The sequence below is a fragment of the Cygnus olor genome, chromosome 4, assembly GCF_009769625.2.
Source record: "Cygnus olor isolate bCygOlo1 chromosome 4, bCygOlo1.pri.v2, whole genome shotgun sequence".
Classification (NCBI taxonomy): domain Eukaryota; kingdom Metazoa; phylum Chordata; class Aves; order Anseriformes; family Anatidae; genus Cygnus; species Cygnus olor.
Genome location: NC_049172.1, coordinates 57,031,989 through 57,047,460, shown reverse-complemented (window position 1 = coordinate 57,047,460; position 15,472 = coordinate 57,031,989).

The window sequence follows — 15,472 nt, the reverse complement described above, 5'->3', positions numbered from 1 at the left end:
TTCCCCAAGGGTTCTTCAGACCGGACTGTCCCAGAATAATGAACCCTGGATTTCTAGCAAGTCACAACTGACATAAAAGTGAGATTTCTCAAATAATAATAATAATTATTATTATTATTTCTGAATAATAATAATAATAATAATTCCTTTGTTATATAATCTCACTCTCCATATTTGGCAACACAACAGACTATTTGGGTATTACAGTAAAAGATTATGGCCATTTTTAATCTTACTAATAGAATATTATACTAGCATGCAATGAAGATTAGGATAGAATTAATGTTAAATTGCTGACAAAGCAAATTGTGGCTTGTTCAAAATATTAATCAGTTTGTCGAAACTGAAATATATCCATGTAAGCAAGGTTAGTAAAATAAAACCTGTATATCCTTCATACCTTTAGATATTGTATGAAATTGAATTTTCTGTATAAAATTTTCATAGCACCTTAGGCTTCTGTTTTGAATTTGCCTAAAAGTGCCTTATTTGTGCCTTAGGCCACACAGCTTGGCATGTAGTTAATTCCCAAACCTGATCAGATTCCCGGAGTTTCTCAGTAGGGCTTGAGAAAGGGAAGATGACGTGAAGCTGCTCAATCCTCTAGCTATGGCCGTTCTGCATGATATGAGAGCATAAACTGTAGGAATCATAGGATACATTGTCAGTATAATAAACTTCCTTGTCTAGGAAAAACACCTCTTTCTCTTCTGATGTCCCTTAACAGACAGAACTTCTTATAAATAAAGCAGTAGTGTCTTGGGCTTCCTTAAAAAAAAAATAGACTGAGATGAAAGTTGTGTTGCCTCCCATTTCCTCCCTACTCAAAGGTCAATTTATTCTTTTATTTGTGTGAAACAACTCATCTGAAATTGTTGCTATTATAAGTAAAGGGCTTTAATTCTGTAAAGAAAGGGATTACAGTGTATCTCTAACTCAATGATTTAGGTTTTAATCCCTGCTCATCGTGACGTGGTTATGTATTTTTATTTTTCTGCAATGGTTAATTATCTCATTGTATAAACCTATTACATGAGGCATGAGGGATAAACAAAATGGGCAGTTTTAAAATTGACGCCATACAATCTGGTAAATTTCAATCTCAGGAAGGCTTTCAAAAACCTCTTTGACAATTAAAGATGCCTGAAATGTTTAAAACACTTAAGTAGTCAAAGCTGTGAAATGAAGATAAAAAATATTTTCTCCTGCTCAGGGCACATCATAAAGATGTATGATTTAATGATCAAAATATGATGAGATAATGTGGGAATGAGTTCATAAAACATTTCAGAAAAAGTCTTTGCTAATATAAGAAAGTTTTGAGTTCAATAATGTGATGCAAATATGAGTGTATCTATGCTTGTACTTATACTAAACCCCTGAGGACATTAAATACAAATTCAAAGTTTCTAGGTTAACATGAAGGAAACAGATCAAGCAGTGAATAGACAATACATGAAAGTGCTGACCCTTCTTTCTTGGCTCCTGAGTGCTTGCTAAGTGCTAGGACTGAAGATGTACATTCTTACTAAATACACATATCTTTTAGATTTTAATTATGCATTATATTTAATGTTGTTCATAATGAAAATCACAGAAGCGGTTTTCTGCTGTTAAGCATCTTCTGTCCATCTGCCCATCCACTGGAGTTTAACTAATGGCAGTTATCTACATCTATACAGCAAAGCAGATGTTAAATTTAATAACTTGAATAGGACACTCTCGGTAAAAAAAGAAATTAAAAAAATCTTCTTTGCACTTTTATAGATCCTCCCCTACTGTTACTAAAAGCCTGTGAAATAATTCCACTAAAGAATAATGGGAACTGCTATAAAAAAGCATAAAGCTATTACAGGAAAAAAAAAAAAAAAAAAAGCAATCCTAAAATAAAGATATTCACAAGTGCACAAAAGCAGCTGCTATATTGATGCTTCCAATCAATTACTATAGTATGAGGCATCCAGTCCTCTAGAACCTATTATTTTGAAACATAATGCAAAGTCACAGCAGGTGTTATAGTACTGGGCCATGTATACTGCATCTCAGCCAGATACAGAGAGTCTTAAACAAGCTCTGTGTGTATTCCACAAAATAAATAAATAAATTGATGATCCCTATATCATTGCTTTAAACTGCTTTACCGAATTCATTTTTGGGATCATGACTTTCATTACTGAGAATAAACCCTTCATTATGCAGTTTGTAGAGGTGTTTAAAGCAATACAGCAGCCTAAACAGAAGTGGAATTAACTTTCAATGGCTAGCTTCTCAATTTCATGGAGTTTATATACTCACATGCCTACCTGTATTTACTACATAGGAAAATATCATTCATCAGAATACTGCAAGTCCATACTATTTTTAATTCATATAAAGGAGGTCTCCCATTTTCTCAAAGATTTACTAGTAGATGTTAATAAAAGCTTTCATTTTTCTATATGTTAATTGTAATAAAATAAAAAATATGAAATAATTTGGTCACATTTTTGCTATTTTGTGAGTATAATAGCCTCAGTTGTGATAATTGTGAAATAATAGTCTAAGTGGCTAAGTGGCTAAAATTAAATGTAGAAATATATTGTAAGTAAATTTTCAAACATTTTAACGCTATATATGTTTTTATAATTCTATTAAATATGATTGTATAAGATACTGAGTATTTGCATATGTTTCGATCTTTGAAATTTTAGTCATTCCCATCATTCTCTCATAGTTCGAATGAATTATTTATGTATGTGTGTATATATAGCAATATTTCTCTGTGGTATATACATAGGTATTTATTACAATATGTCATATTCATCTAATTAGACGAGTATTGTACTCACATAATAACTAACACAATAAACACTCTGGAAAGAATTCACTCCCAGCCCTGAATTTACTTTGATGTAGGATTAAAGAAAGGATAAGCAATGACCCCTGTTTGGAATTAATATCTATGCAAGAAATAAGCTCTGCAACTTTTTCCCATAGAATGATGTATAGCTATAGAAACGTTTGAAGGTTCCCTAAATGTTAGTCCTAAAACTACAGCAATATTGGGAGAAGAAACGCTACTGCAGATGATTGTAAAAATTCCAAAATGTAACAGTTATGATTTTAATTTTGCACTGATTCTAGTAGGGTTCAACGGTGCCAGTCAGATCTTAGAGAGGAAAAAAACAAAGTTTTTAAAACGCTTAAAATCACACCTGACAGAGTTGTCTGTTTGTTTTTATTTTTATATTTGTTTTTCTTTTTCTTTTAAATATGTGAGTTGTCTGGAGTACTAGGTAGCTAGTTTGAATTCTGGATGAACTATAACATTTCTTTACCGTTTTGTTACTTACAAGTACTGTGCTTTTTATCCTAAAGACAGATAAAAGGTTTTGAATGCACTCTGCTGCTTTACTACACCTCTCTTGGCAATGTTGATCCTAGGCAGCCTGTGAGAGGTCGGTTTTTCCATGCATACACCAGAAATGCATGACAAAGGCAGGAGCACATTTGGTATTACAACAACACGATCAACATGACACCAGAGACAGATATCCTTTTGCTTCTCTTTATCATCAACAAGGGCCACTCACTTCAATCTTGCAACATGTCATAACTTCTCTATCTAGATATAATTGGAGAGTATAAAAAGGGTAAAATTGTCTTTTTGATGGCTATACAGGAAAGTAGCCATGAAGCGTATTCAAATAGGAATATTTCTATGTTAGGCTGAAATGATTTTTTGCTCACAGACATGGCTTTACATGGGAGTGGACAAACTGTGTACTTGGGCTCATGCTCACTCTAGAAATAGCTAGAATGACCACGGGCTTTGTCCCATGAGATCAGCTATGTCTGGAGGACTTCTTGCCATCTGTAATAATCTCTATTGTGCAACGTTGTTTACTACTAGCTCTAAAAGATGACACTAGCATGGTACCAGTTGAAAAAAGTTAATCATAAGGATCATGATTTACCTGATGTACCTTTTTAAATATTATCTAACTTAGCTGGTTTTTATTTTTTTCAAAGTGGAAATAGAAAGTGTTAACTTTTTGTCTTTTTCCTGAAATTTAAATGTAATTAGCAAAGTTTGTTTTTGTGAAGCGTATTTCCTGGATTTTCACATCTATAGTTATGTATGTATATTTGGGTGTAATGTGCATGTAAAAACAATCACAGAAAAAAATCTAGCTGGAAAATCTAATCTAAAATCTATTCTGCCTTATAACGTGTTATATCCTGTTGTTATATTTTCTGAGTATGTATTAATTCTCTCCCTAACTTTAAGCATGTTTTAATTTATGATATTATTTTACATATCATCATTAAAGTATATTTTATTCCTTTTTTAATGTGTGCTTGGAACTTGTTTGTTCTGAATACATCAGACTGCTTTTATAATAGATGAACTAAGAAATATTACAACAATTTTGAAGTTGAGGATATTTCACCTGTGCTGCCAAGGCTTTTCCTTTCATTGTAAGTCAAATGGACATAAATCAACTTTTAATTTTACTGGATTTACCATTGCATAGTAATGTTAAGCATGTAACATGGTACCGGTTACATCCAATGTAGAAGTATTCATAATTGTTAAAGAAACCAAACAGAACTATAGGTCTAGAATGCAATAGCTTAGTGTTTGAGAAACTCCACTTAATTGTTAAAATAATCATTTGATGTTTTTTTATAATTATCATATTTTTCCATCAGTCCTTAGGATATCTCTACATTCTTCAGGGGACTGAGGCATAGAAATCAGTAAAATGGCACTAACATAAGATAGTTAATCAACATGGCAAAATGCCACAATCAAGTTAATAAGGTTTGGCTGCAGCACCTCATGAGTGTGGTTAGATTGCTTATGAAATCATGTGGGTATCTTTGCACTATATTTTTGAAAGCAACAGCAGACCCAATACAGGTGTATCAGGTAACCGCTCATAAGATGCTGCTATGCTTGACACAGCAGCTGGTACTAAAATATGTGCATCCAATTGCCTTGGGGGAGATCAAAAGATGTGTAATAGACTGAAGACATCATACCAACCCACTTCCAAAATGTTAATGTGGGATGCTTTCTGTGTATCTGCTTCCAGTAATAATTAATGCCAAACTATTGCACTTCTGTAGATTTGTGTGTGAACAGCCTCTGCATCCCCTTAGCTATATGTATATATGTGTGTATGTGTTAATACCTATATTTGTACTGACTGAAGTGTTAGAATATTAGGATGATCTCTTTCTAGGGTAGCACTAATTGCAACACATAGCGCAACATGTGGAGCACTATATATGTGGGACAAATTATTCCCCTAATGTTATTCCTCTTGCTCCCTCTCTTCACATCTTTGTCTGAAGATTAAAAATGTAAAGCTGCAAGTAATCCTTGACCAAAAAAAAAGTTGTTTACTGCAATATATAGCAAACTAAGCTCAGCAGGCCCGATTCATTAATTTTTTATGTGCTTTCTGTTAAAAAAAAAAAAAAAAAAAGGAATTAATGAATTTACTCTGAGCTCTGACATGAAACTCTCTAGCTCTCTTATTGCTTCCAAACCTCAAAGCTATTATGTGTAAATTTTACAACAACCATGGTGTCCCTCAGAAAAGTGCAGCCCCCAAAGTAGGCATTTTATAAAGAGTAAAAGACTATCCATTTGCGGTAGGTCTGGATCATAAAAATAAATGCTTAGAAATAGAGAATAGTAACACAAGGGGGAAAAAAAAAAAAAAAAAAAGTGAAGAATTTCCAGGGAGAGGGAAGGAGGAAGAAAGAACAGGCTAGTTTAAAGGACATTTTTGCCTATTTTGCTGTGCTCAACAGAAAGTGAATGCCTTCTACAACAAAATAAGCTTTACTCAGTGCAAGCGGACACATTGGATTAATCCATCTGTCAATGAGAGAATGAAGTGATTCAAACTAGGAGCTTTGGAGTTAGATGCCCTGCTGTCATTGAAACGCTCTCTTTCAATTTTCAGCCTATATTAGTTTAATGTAATGCTTCCTCATTAACTACACAGATGATGGCAGTAGGCAAAGTGGCTTACTTTTCCCATTATGTAAAAGTTGCAAAAAAATGTAAGGTGAGAACAGGAGAGGCACAATCTACTATTAAGTGTGCTATGCTATGTGCAGGCTAAGTCAGGCTACATTAATATCAGGATTCTGAAACACAGCAATATTCTTAGTTTGCAATGTGCACTTGCCAAATGGAGTATAAACTTACTACTCAATTTAACAAAACGTTAAAGCAGCTTACTACAGCATCAGGCTAATTATTATTTAAAATTATGTTGTTGGTCCTTTTTCAGCACTAGCATTATTCATGATGAATTATTTGATTTTTATGTGATATGCCTGGAAGTGCACAGGGATTCCAGCACAATTTAGCATTCACTTTTGTTCATAATTTTTACCAGAGAGACTTTTTAAAAAATAATGTTACTTCACATAATATTCTTTCTTACATGCTGTAAGATCCTATTCATTCTGCAACTACAAGGGTAGTTTTCATCGTATTGCTGCAAGGAAATACATTCAGCCTGACAAATTTTCACATCTTCTAGTCACTTATGTGCACTAACCACTGTAGTCTAGGGTCATTTTTTCTCTGTCTCACTTTCTTCTGCTGGAGTTTCAATCTGAAGGAAAAGTTTATTGAGCCAAACAGAGTAAGGTACAATGCCATTTTGAACCCTGGTTATCTACATGCCAGCTGGGTGTCCTATCTATTCCTTGGCATTTTCATTATCTGTTCAATGCAGGGTTTGTTTTTGTTTTTTCTTTTTTTCCTTTCAACCTTTACAGTATATACACTTTGGGGTCTGTGACTGCTCAATGTCCAGTGGCACAAGAACAGTCTTTCTAGTGACATCAATGCATTTTGCAGAAGACCCTTGATGAATATGGCTATGATTTTTCCTAAGATACCTTGCTCTTGTCACAGGTTGGGAAGTATTATGGGTTTGCATATGAGAAATCCTCCCAGGGATATAATAAAAACAAGACCACTTCATCAATAGCAGGTAATTTCTCAAGTGCTCTATAGAATATTACTTTGGCTTTTTAAAATCACACATAGATCTAGTCAAATATATTATTGTGAGTAATGTTCATAGTGAACTTTGCTCTTTTTTCGCTATTCAGAAATGAAAATTTAATTTAGATTTTAAAAATAGATAATGATGATTCTCCCACTGTAACACTGATTAACATAGCTGTGGTTTTGGTATAACTAATAGATATTAATAACAAATAGTCATCATTAAATCTGTGCTTTCTAATAGATTACTACTTTTGTAAAGTGAACAAGTCATGCATCCAGAAAAGGATGTACTTGTCACTACATTGTGCTAATAAAATGTTGTATTTCAAAGAAAAACACAGGTCAAGGGCTGCTGAAGAAAAACAGATTTGTTAGCAAGTTAAAAATCATTAACAACTAGAAGCCCATGAAAAGAGCAGAGGCCTTGGAAGTGCAAGTCCAGGAATAAGAGAGAGGCCCCTGGGCTGTCAGTAACAATTACCAACAGTCGATAGCTGGTCATTCATCACAAGTTTACAAAGAGAATGAAGAATAAAGTCAACATAGGTAAAATTAAACATACACAGTAAAACTTAGATATAGCATATTTAATCACTATATTACTAATTGAATGAGTAAAGAGCAAGCAAGACCAACTTGTTGGCCCAGCCTTGGCCCAACCCCAGGGAGGTGCCCAATGCCCAGGCCTGGGGCTGTCCCAACTGCCCCCTGGCCTGACCTGCTTCCTGACCATGGGGTGGGATGGGCCTGGCTGACAGATCCTGTCCTGCCACCTCTGGGGCAACATTCCCCAGCCAGCCCCACTATGCCATTATAGAAAGTCTGGCACCACAACCCTCAGGCCCAGAGGGGTGTTGGAAGGGTGAGTACAATACCAGAGGAAGTGTGAGGTACTGGGCGGTTTGTGTTTATCAATTTTATTTACGTCATTATCAGGAATTATAGTAATGAATACTTGGCATATAAGTATCATTGCTAGTATTAGTTTAGCTAGGCTAATGGTAACTAGACTACTAGTCTAACTCTTTGGCTAAACTGACAAATTAAGACTTAAACTCTTAGCTCTGCACAAGAGGTGTGTTGCCTTAGCCCACAGAAATTGAACATTTTTAGTCTGGTGCCCTCACTGTCAGGCTTAGCTACAGCTTGGATGCTGTGTGCCAGATGCTGTATGCAGACTGATGCAAATCATTGTAGTCTGTAATGGCTCATTAATGACTGTCTGAGCCAAGTAACTCACATGGTCTTCATCTGTTCTCTGCCTGGTTGTGTTAATATTTTGTATATGAACAAAAAGCAAACTGAAAAATTCTAATGCAGTTACGATTGAACTCTCTTATAAACTACTTTGAGTGTGTGGTGTTAGTGAACACTTGTGAGATTTTTTTAATTTTTTTTCACAGCTATTCTTACAGTAGGGAAATTAAAGCCAACAAATCTGATTGGCATTCATATGAATGGTTTTGTATATGACTACTGTAATGTTTTTACTTTCTTAATCTGCTACATTATCATTATCTCTTATTTCAGGTAACAAATTCCAAACAGGTTTTATGCTTAACCATTCCATTTAGTAAATAACAGATTTTTTTTAAATAGTAAATTAGATCTTTGCATCTTGTCAGGATAAACATATTATACACTCCACAGAAGTGCAGTAAGAGTGACAGGAAGAGAAAAGTAAGAGACAGTGATTACATATCTGATGAAATATTCTTCAAATTTATGATACAATGGTGACTGCCAAAAGTGAACATATTTTTACTGGTCTTGAAATTAAGAATTCTCTATTCTGTTCTAAAGTTTGATCTTAATGGGCTCATGAACAAAATAAAAATTATTGTTTTCTCACCTTTCATGATTTTTTATGCATTAACTTTGTTGTATTTATCATCTGAGTTCTGACTCAAAACTTACTGAAGACTTTGGAATACCATGACTTCAAAAGATTTGGATTAGTCCTTTCTGTCTATGTACATGGTGCCTAATACACAGGAAGTGAGATGGTGCTAGGCTCATACTGTGCAGGAATATAATTACTACACAAAACACATGGCACTGTCTCTACTTCTTGTATTCACCTAAAACTGTATTCTCCTAAAAAAAAAAAAAAAAAAAAAAAAAAAAAAAAAAAAAACTAAAGAAAGAAACAATTTGAATGATGTCAAAAGATATATTATTTCACTGTTTCTTACTACTAGCCCATGGAACTGATCTGCTAGAAAGAGTACCTGCAAGATCTGATCCCCTCATCTATGTTTTAGTAAACAAAACAGACCAATTATTGTTCTGTCTTTATTTCTGGCTCTGAGAGCAAGTCCTGCAACAGAACTCTACGATTAAACTCAGTGCCTCTCCTAAATGCAGAAATATAAGCAGAGAAAGGACCGACTCACTATATTTATTTTACTGTTTAAAAATAGACCCTTCTGTGTTACATCCCCTGAACTACACCTGAGCATTATTTAATGAAAGTCTAAGTTGGCAAAGACAAAACAATCCTCAGAATAGATTAACAGTTATATAGTATGGATTGACATACACTATAGTATAAATCCTGCCCAGACTCTGTTTAAACTATCAGTACTGTCACGCCTATAAAGTCCTAGGAAACTTTATAAGTGATAAGTATGATTCTTTCCGGCATTTATTATGTTGTGTAGACTTTGTCTTTTCATCTCCTTTCTTACCACAAGCTAAGAAACATGTCATGATGCTTAGGGAAAAAAAAAAAAAAAAGGCATAACAAGAACAAAATAGCCACAAAATGTAAAGTGTACATAAGCCCTGTTCCATGGTATTTGTATACTGTGTGAGATCAGGCAAAAGAAAATTAAGGCTAAAGGAGAGAACACACACGTGTTTCAGTAAGGAAGGTTAAAAGATCACCTGAAGAGGTTGCTTTTAATGATCAAATTGAAAGAAAGTATTCTATGTAAAAATTATGTTCAGACTTTTCATATTGTAGCCAACAGAGTTCACAACAGAGAACAAGCTTGCATTGATTTTTGTTTCTTAATTATTGTTTTGATCTGTAAAATGCATCGGAAATAGATTAACCACATTTATTCAATATATATTGTTATTTCATCTGCCTTAAAAACTGAAATTTAAGCAATTTGTCTATTACACTGAAAGGTCTAATTTTAGCACAGCTTCTGCATTCTCTGCTGCTGAAAGACAGCTGTGTAACTGTTAATACTCTCTACTGAGTTACAACAGATACCCCTAAATCATGCAGTTACAGTGCATTCCCAAAAACTTTATGAGATGCAGGGATCAGGGAAAAAAAGTTATGTCAAACTTAGTGCTCACTTCCAGATCCTTTGCTAAATCATTTTTTTAAATTTAGCAAAAACGTAGCTAGTTAGTAGCCATATCAAGGAAACAGACCATTTGCTTGGAGAGATGTTTCCATCCAGTCCTTATCACTGTTGTTTATTCTGCTGTTCAGACTGCTTAGAATTACATAGAATTCTTCTTACATGTGCAATTCTATAAAAAAATATTTATTTTGCAGTTGCAGCTATTGTGGAACTTCAGTGAGACTTTGTTGTTATTATTTCCTAGTTGCATATAGAATTCCAAGTGTCTGTGTAGGTCCTCATGATATCTGATATCATCAACTAGTGAAATCATTTGGCCATTTTAAATGTAGAAAATTTAATTTTGCATATTTGAATGGTGTTCTCTCTACTCCAGCCTCTCCAAAGAGAGCTCTGACAGGTAATTTCTGTTGTGTTTGGAAATCTCTCTCCCCCAGTCTTGTTAAAGCAATTCCAAAGAAAATAAGCATGAGATGAATGACAGACTAAGTGTAATTTATTTTTTATTTGCCATCAGGGTACTAATTTAAGGTTTGTAAGAACTTTTCAGCCTAAGCTAATGAATATTTAAATACTTGAAGTGGAAAATCAGTATGTGTCTACCTAACATTCAGGGTACATCAGGTTTGGCTCTATGCTCTTTCAGGTTGCTCTGCAAGACAACTGACAGAAATTTTGTTGTACTGTCTGTGGTGCTGTCAAATGTATGTTATCATTCTGGATTCTCCTGTAGTGTATTTATTGCACTTAAAGTGATGGCATGAAGAACATTAAAATATCTTGAACGTGAAGTTTCACTGCCAGTTTTGTTTGGTTTTGTTTTTTTTAAGGTGATCCTTAAGCAACCATTAGAACCTCTTTGATAAATTCAAGCCAACTAAAATTAATTGGCAGATGTTGAGTATATTTTAAGTAGTTGTCATAAAAAGATAACCATTAGCAGCACCACAAATCTTTCTTTCCTCCTCAAAAGTGTTCCATACTTTGCATTTCCTCTGTAACTTCACAAAAAAACAGAATTCTCAAATTCTGGAATTCGAGGTCCCTTCCAACCACTACAATTCTGTGATTCTGTGATTTTGACAAAATGTAATATAAAATAGCAATGATACACTGAATGGACAAAGAATATTAATATGTAAACATAATCAGAAATGGTTACACTTCTATATATCTGAAATGTATTAATGACATTCAATCTTTTTGGAATATTTAATATCAGGGTAGGCTGTGAAAATAAAACGCATTGTGTCACTTGAGTCTCAAGAAAATTTAAGTATTTGGAATCGTTTGACAATTTAGCTCCCAAGCGAACATGAAAAGCAGGGCAGGTAGAGTCAAATTTCATTCAACATATTTATTCTGTTCTTTCTCTAAAGTCATTGTGAGATTGTATATGGGAAAAAAAAAAAAAAAAAGAGAGAGAGAGATTTGCATGATTACTGTGTTGATTTACATATCTTTTACATATCTTTTTTCTATGTAAAGTCTCTTAACTCTGTGATATATCATTTAGTTCCTATCAACATTTGCCTTCCTCACCTGAAAATAAAACATATTTCTCAATAGTGCTATTCTGTAATACTATTCTGTAATACTATTCTGTAATATTACCTTATGGCTTTGTTATTATAAAGTGAGTAGTGCATGTAGAAGATGGTATATGTTCTTAAAAGAAATTCTTTTTTTGTGTTTTAGAAGATGGCTGCAGTGACTGATATTTTTATTTCCTAAAGCTTCTAGAGAAAAGGTTTTCTTCTAGCTTGGTGGTTAAGTCAGCTATACAGGCAAATACTTGAATTGCATCTATAGGTACAATATTGATACAGCATCTTGAATCCTCACATTTCTTTGGTGAAGCTCAGAAGACCACTTACTCAGTTTTCTAGTTTATCATACTTAATTTATAGAATTATTACAAAAGAGTATATTCCCAGTCTTTGAAGATCTATATTATATATTAAATAGTCACAATTACTAAAAAAGTGTTCTCTGAAAATATTTTCAGATAATTGTGTATTACATGCCAACACTTCAGCCATCTTCCATAGAGCTGTGACACAGAGCTATAGGCAGTTGGGGGTTGCCTATTTCTGCTGTCCTGTTTCTAAATCCTCATCCTGAAATGAGTCATAGACAAGGCAGGTAGTATTTGTGACTGAACTAGAGTTTTCAGTGATGGTGCAACTCCAGGTAAAGTAGTTTAATTGCTTGAAGCAGCCTTTAGTTAACATTCTAACATACGTTATAGTTTCTATATTACACTATACAAACACAGTAGTGTTTGTATGAAAACAAAACACACAAAAAAAGTCTTTGATGCTAATTTTTGATTTTTCTTATTTGGGGAGCTGTCATAAATCTGCAGGTGCCTTAGTTTTCTAGTCAGATATGTTCCTAATATACCGACAGTTTCATTAGAATTCCTGAAAGAAGGGATCACTCTAGTGGTCTTTATGGGTACCTTTATTCCAGGAAAAACATAGAAAAGACGAATAACCAAATCATATTCAAAATCTTTTCAGACTGTGTATTGTTAATATCATCTTAGAAGGAAGCTAAGACACTGAGAGCTGTTTTTCCAAATGTTTATAAAATGTTATAATGTTAAAATAATAGATGTTGTGACCAAAATATGGTATGATCTAGGGAAGGTATGGAGCATTATTTTATTTCCAGCACAGGACAACTTTTCCTACTCATTTATCTGCCTGTCCCTCCTTCTTAGATAGTTTCCAAGTTATATATATCCAGAACAGTCAGAGAATTATAATTGTGAAAACCATTCTTTGGACTGTGTTTAGATCCTGAGAAATTTGTCTGCCAGTTGTGTTCTCAGATCTTTCAAACCTGTTCTGCAACTGCTATAAATTACCATACCAATCATTGTGTCACCATCTTAATGCCTGCAAGAGCTAAACACAGATACAGAATCAGAAGTTTAAGTTCAATGTTAAGAAAATAAGGTGATAAATGCGTAAAGGAAGCTTATGCTGGCTAAATATAGGTAAAACCAGGAAAAGGTAGTGCTTCCCTGGACTGTTAGTATTATTGAGGAAAACACTTCAGAGGAGAAATTGCTAGACCTTATTCTGATTATCAGGTCTGGCGAAGTGTGAAAGTAAACAGATGTGAGTTTGACCTTTCTGTTGTAATTAGAGGAGACATTGCATATTTATTGCCTGTTTCCAGGGTTAGGAATATTTGCATATGGGTATCTGAATGTCTGGGGTCAGAGTTATTTTACAGGTTGGCAGCTGCATCACTTTGAAAGTCAGAAAATGATTAATGTGATTAAATAGCTATACCAAGTATCTAAACTGAAGCACAGTTTTCAAATACAGTGATTCAGTAGCCAGCTCCAGTGTTCTGTAGTTTTGTTGTTGTTTTTAGGGTGAGGGGTTGTCAGCAGTCTAAGCAGTCTATAAACTCATAATTTGTATGAGATTCACTTTTTTCCTTTAAACATTTTTTTTCCTCCTTGCACTTCTTTATAAATAATGTGACTGACATACTACAGAATGCCAGTTGGAACTGTCATGGCATTTAGATTGTCTCTATGTTCCTTATAGTGTATAGTTTTAATCCAGAGCAACTTAAACCAGTAACAAATTTCATGAATTCATTGGTACTAGTGCTTCATTAAATCAGCCTATTCAAGAGAACATCCTTCAGATATAGGAAGTCGTGTCTTAATCTGCACAGCTTTGTTCAGCCACCTCCATTCGTTGCAACAAGCTATTCATTGACGTCATTTCTCTATTGAATAGGATAAAGGATTTAAGTCTCAGAATCTATGTTTTTTATTTCTTGCTTTGTCATTAACTTGCTACATTATTTTACAAAGCTTCCTTACTTCTCTGTACCTCCTATTCTTTTTTTTTTTTCCTGCCTATTTAGACTCTAGGCTCTTAGCTACAAAGCCCTTACCAGAATGAAGTCTTAATCTCTAGGCATTTTATTTTTTTCAATGTAGAAATAATAGCATTCAGTAACATCGATTCTGAACTTAGGCCCACTGAAACCAGTGAGAATTTTTCTGTTTATTTCAGTGTAAGTGACCAAGCTTAACAGAACAAGTCTATGCTGTTTCATATAATAAAATATGAAAACACAAGTGGAAGTTATATAGTTGCATATTTCAAATACCTGCTGTGAAAATTAAGGTTTCTTATTTAAAAAATTAAGATTTCTTATTTTTCATTAATTTACCAGTATGTATGAGATGCATGACCTCTTTTCAGTTGAGGGTGTGATTCAGGAAAAGGGCTTAAGGGTCTACAAGTTAAGTGATATATTTTCTCTATTGGACCTCAAAATAAATAAAAATTAAATGCTGTTTTTTCTAGGTTCCTTTAAAATGTTTGTTATGGAAGATAAGGTACTGTAATGAATTAAAGGATTTCGTACACTGAATGAGGAATTCTCATAACTCACTTGCACAAATGCTAGGCAAATCTGTAAAAACAGATCACCCTCTGATTCTTCACTAGAAATGCAGGTACTTAAAACAGGACTGCAAGTATGTGTCTTTATTCATTGTGATCTAAATTCTAGAATTGGTACTAAGAATGAAATACAGATAATTGCCAATGACTGCTGCATATTAGACAATGACTACACGCTACGTACAACTATGCAGAGTCAACAAGAGAGAGAGAGAAACATGCAGCGTGGAGACTATCGTTGAAGCTGCATCAGAATTTTAGTTCAGCTCTTGCACATTTGAAACAAAGCTGAGCTTCTTTTCTTACTGCACTTTGGTTCACACTGTGGAACTATTTCACAGGGCACAAACTGAATTCCTTATAGATAAAAGTTGATTCCTTTTAGATAAAACTAAAAATAGGCCCTTGGAACTCACCTAACACGCTCCAGCTGCTAGCTGACATTCAGTCCTTAGTAGCACATCACAAAGCACCACTCCTAAGCATGGATTTCATAAATTTGTATCATCAGCACCATCTGTTTAATTCTACTACACTACTTGATAATGTAAATGTAGCCTAAGACACTCTCAGCATAGGGAAGATACGGACTTGAATCTTCAGACTGATTCTCTAAATTCAGCTCTTTCACTTTTTATTCTGTGATGGCATATCCTCATCACTGTTTT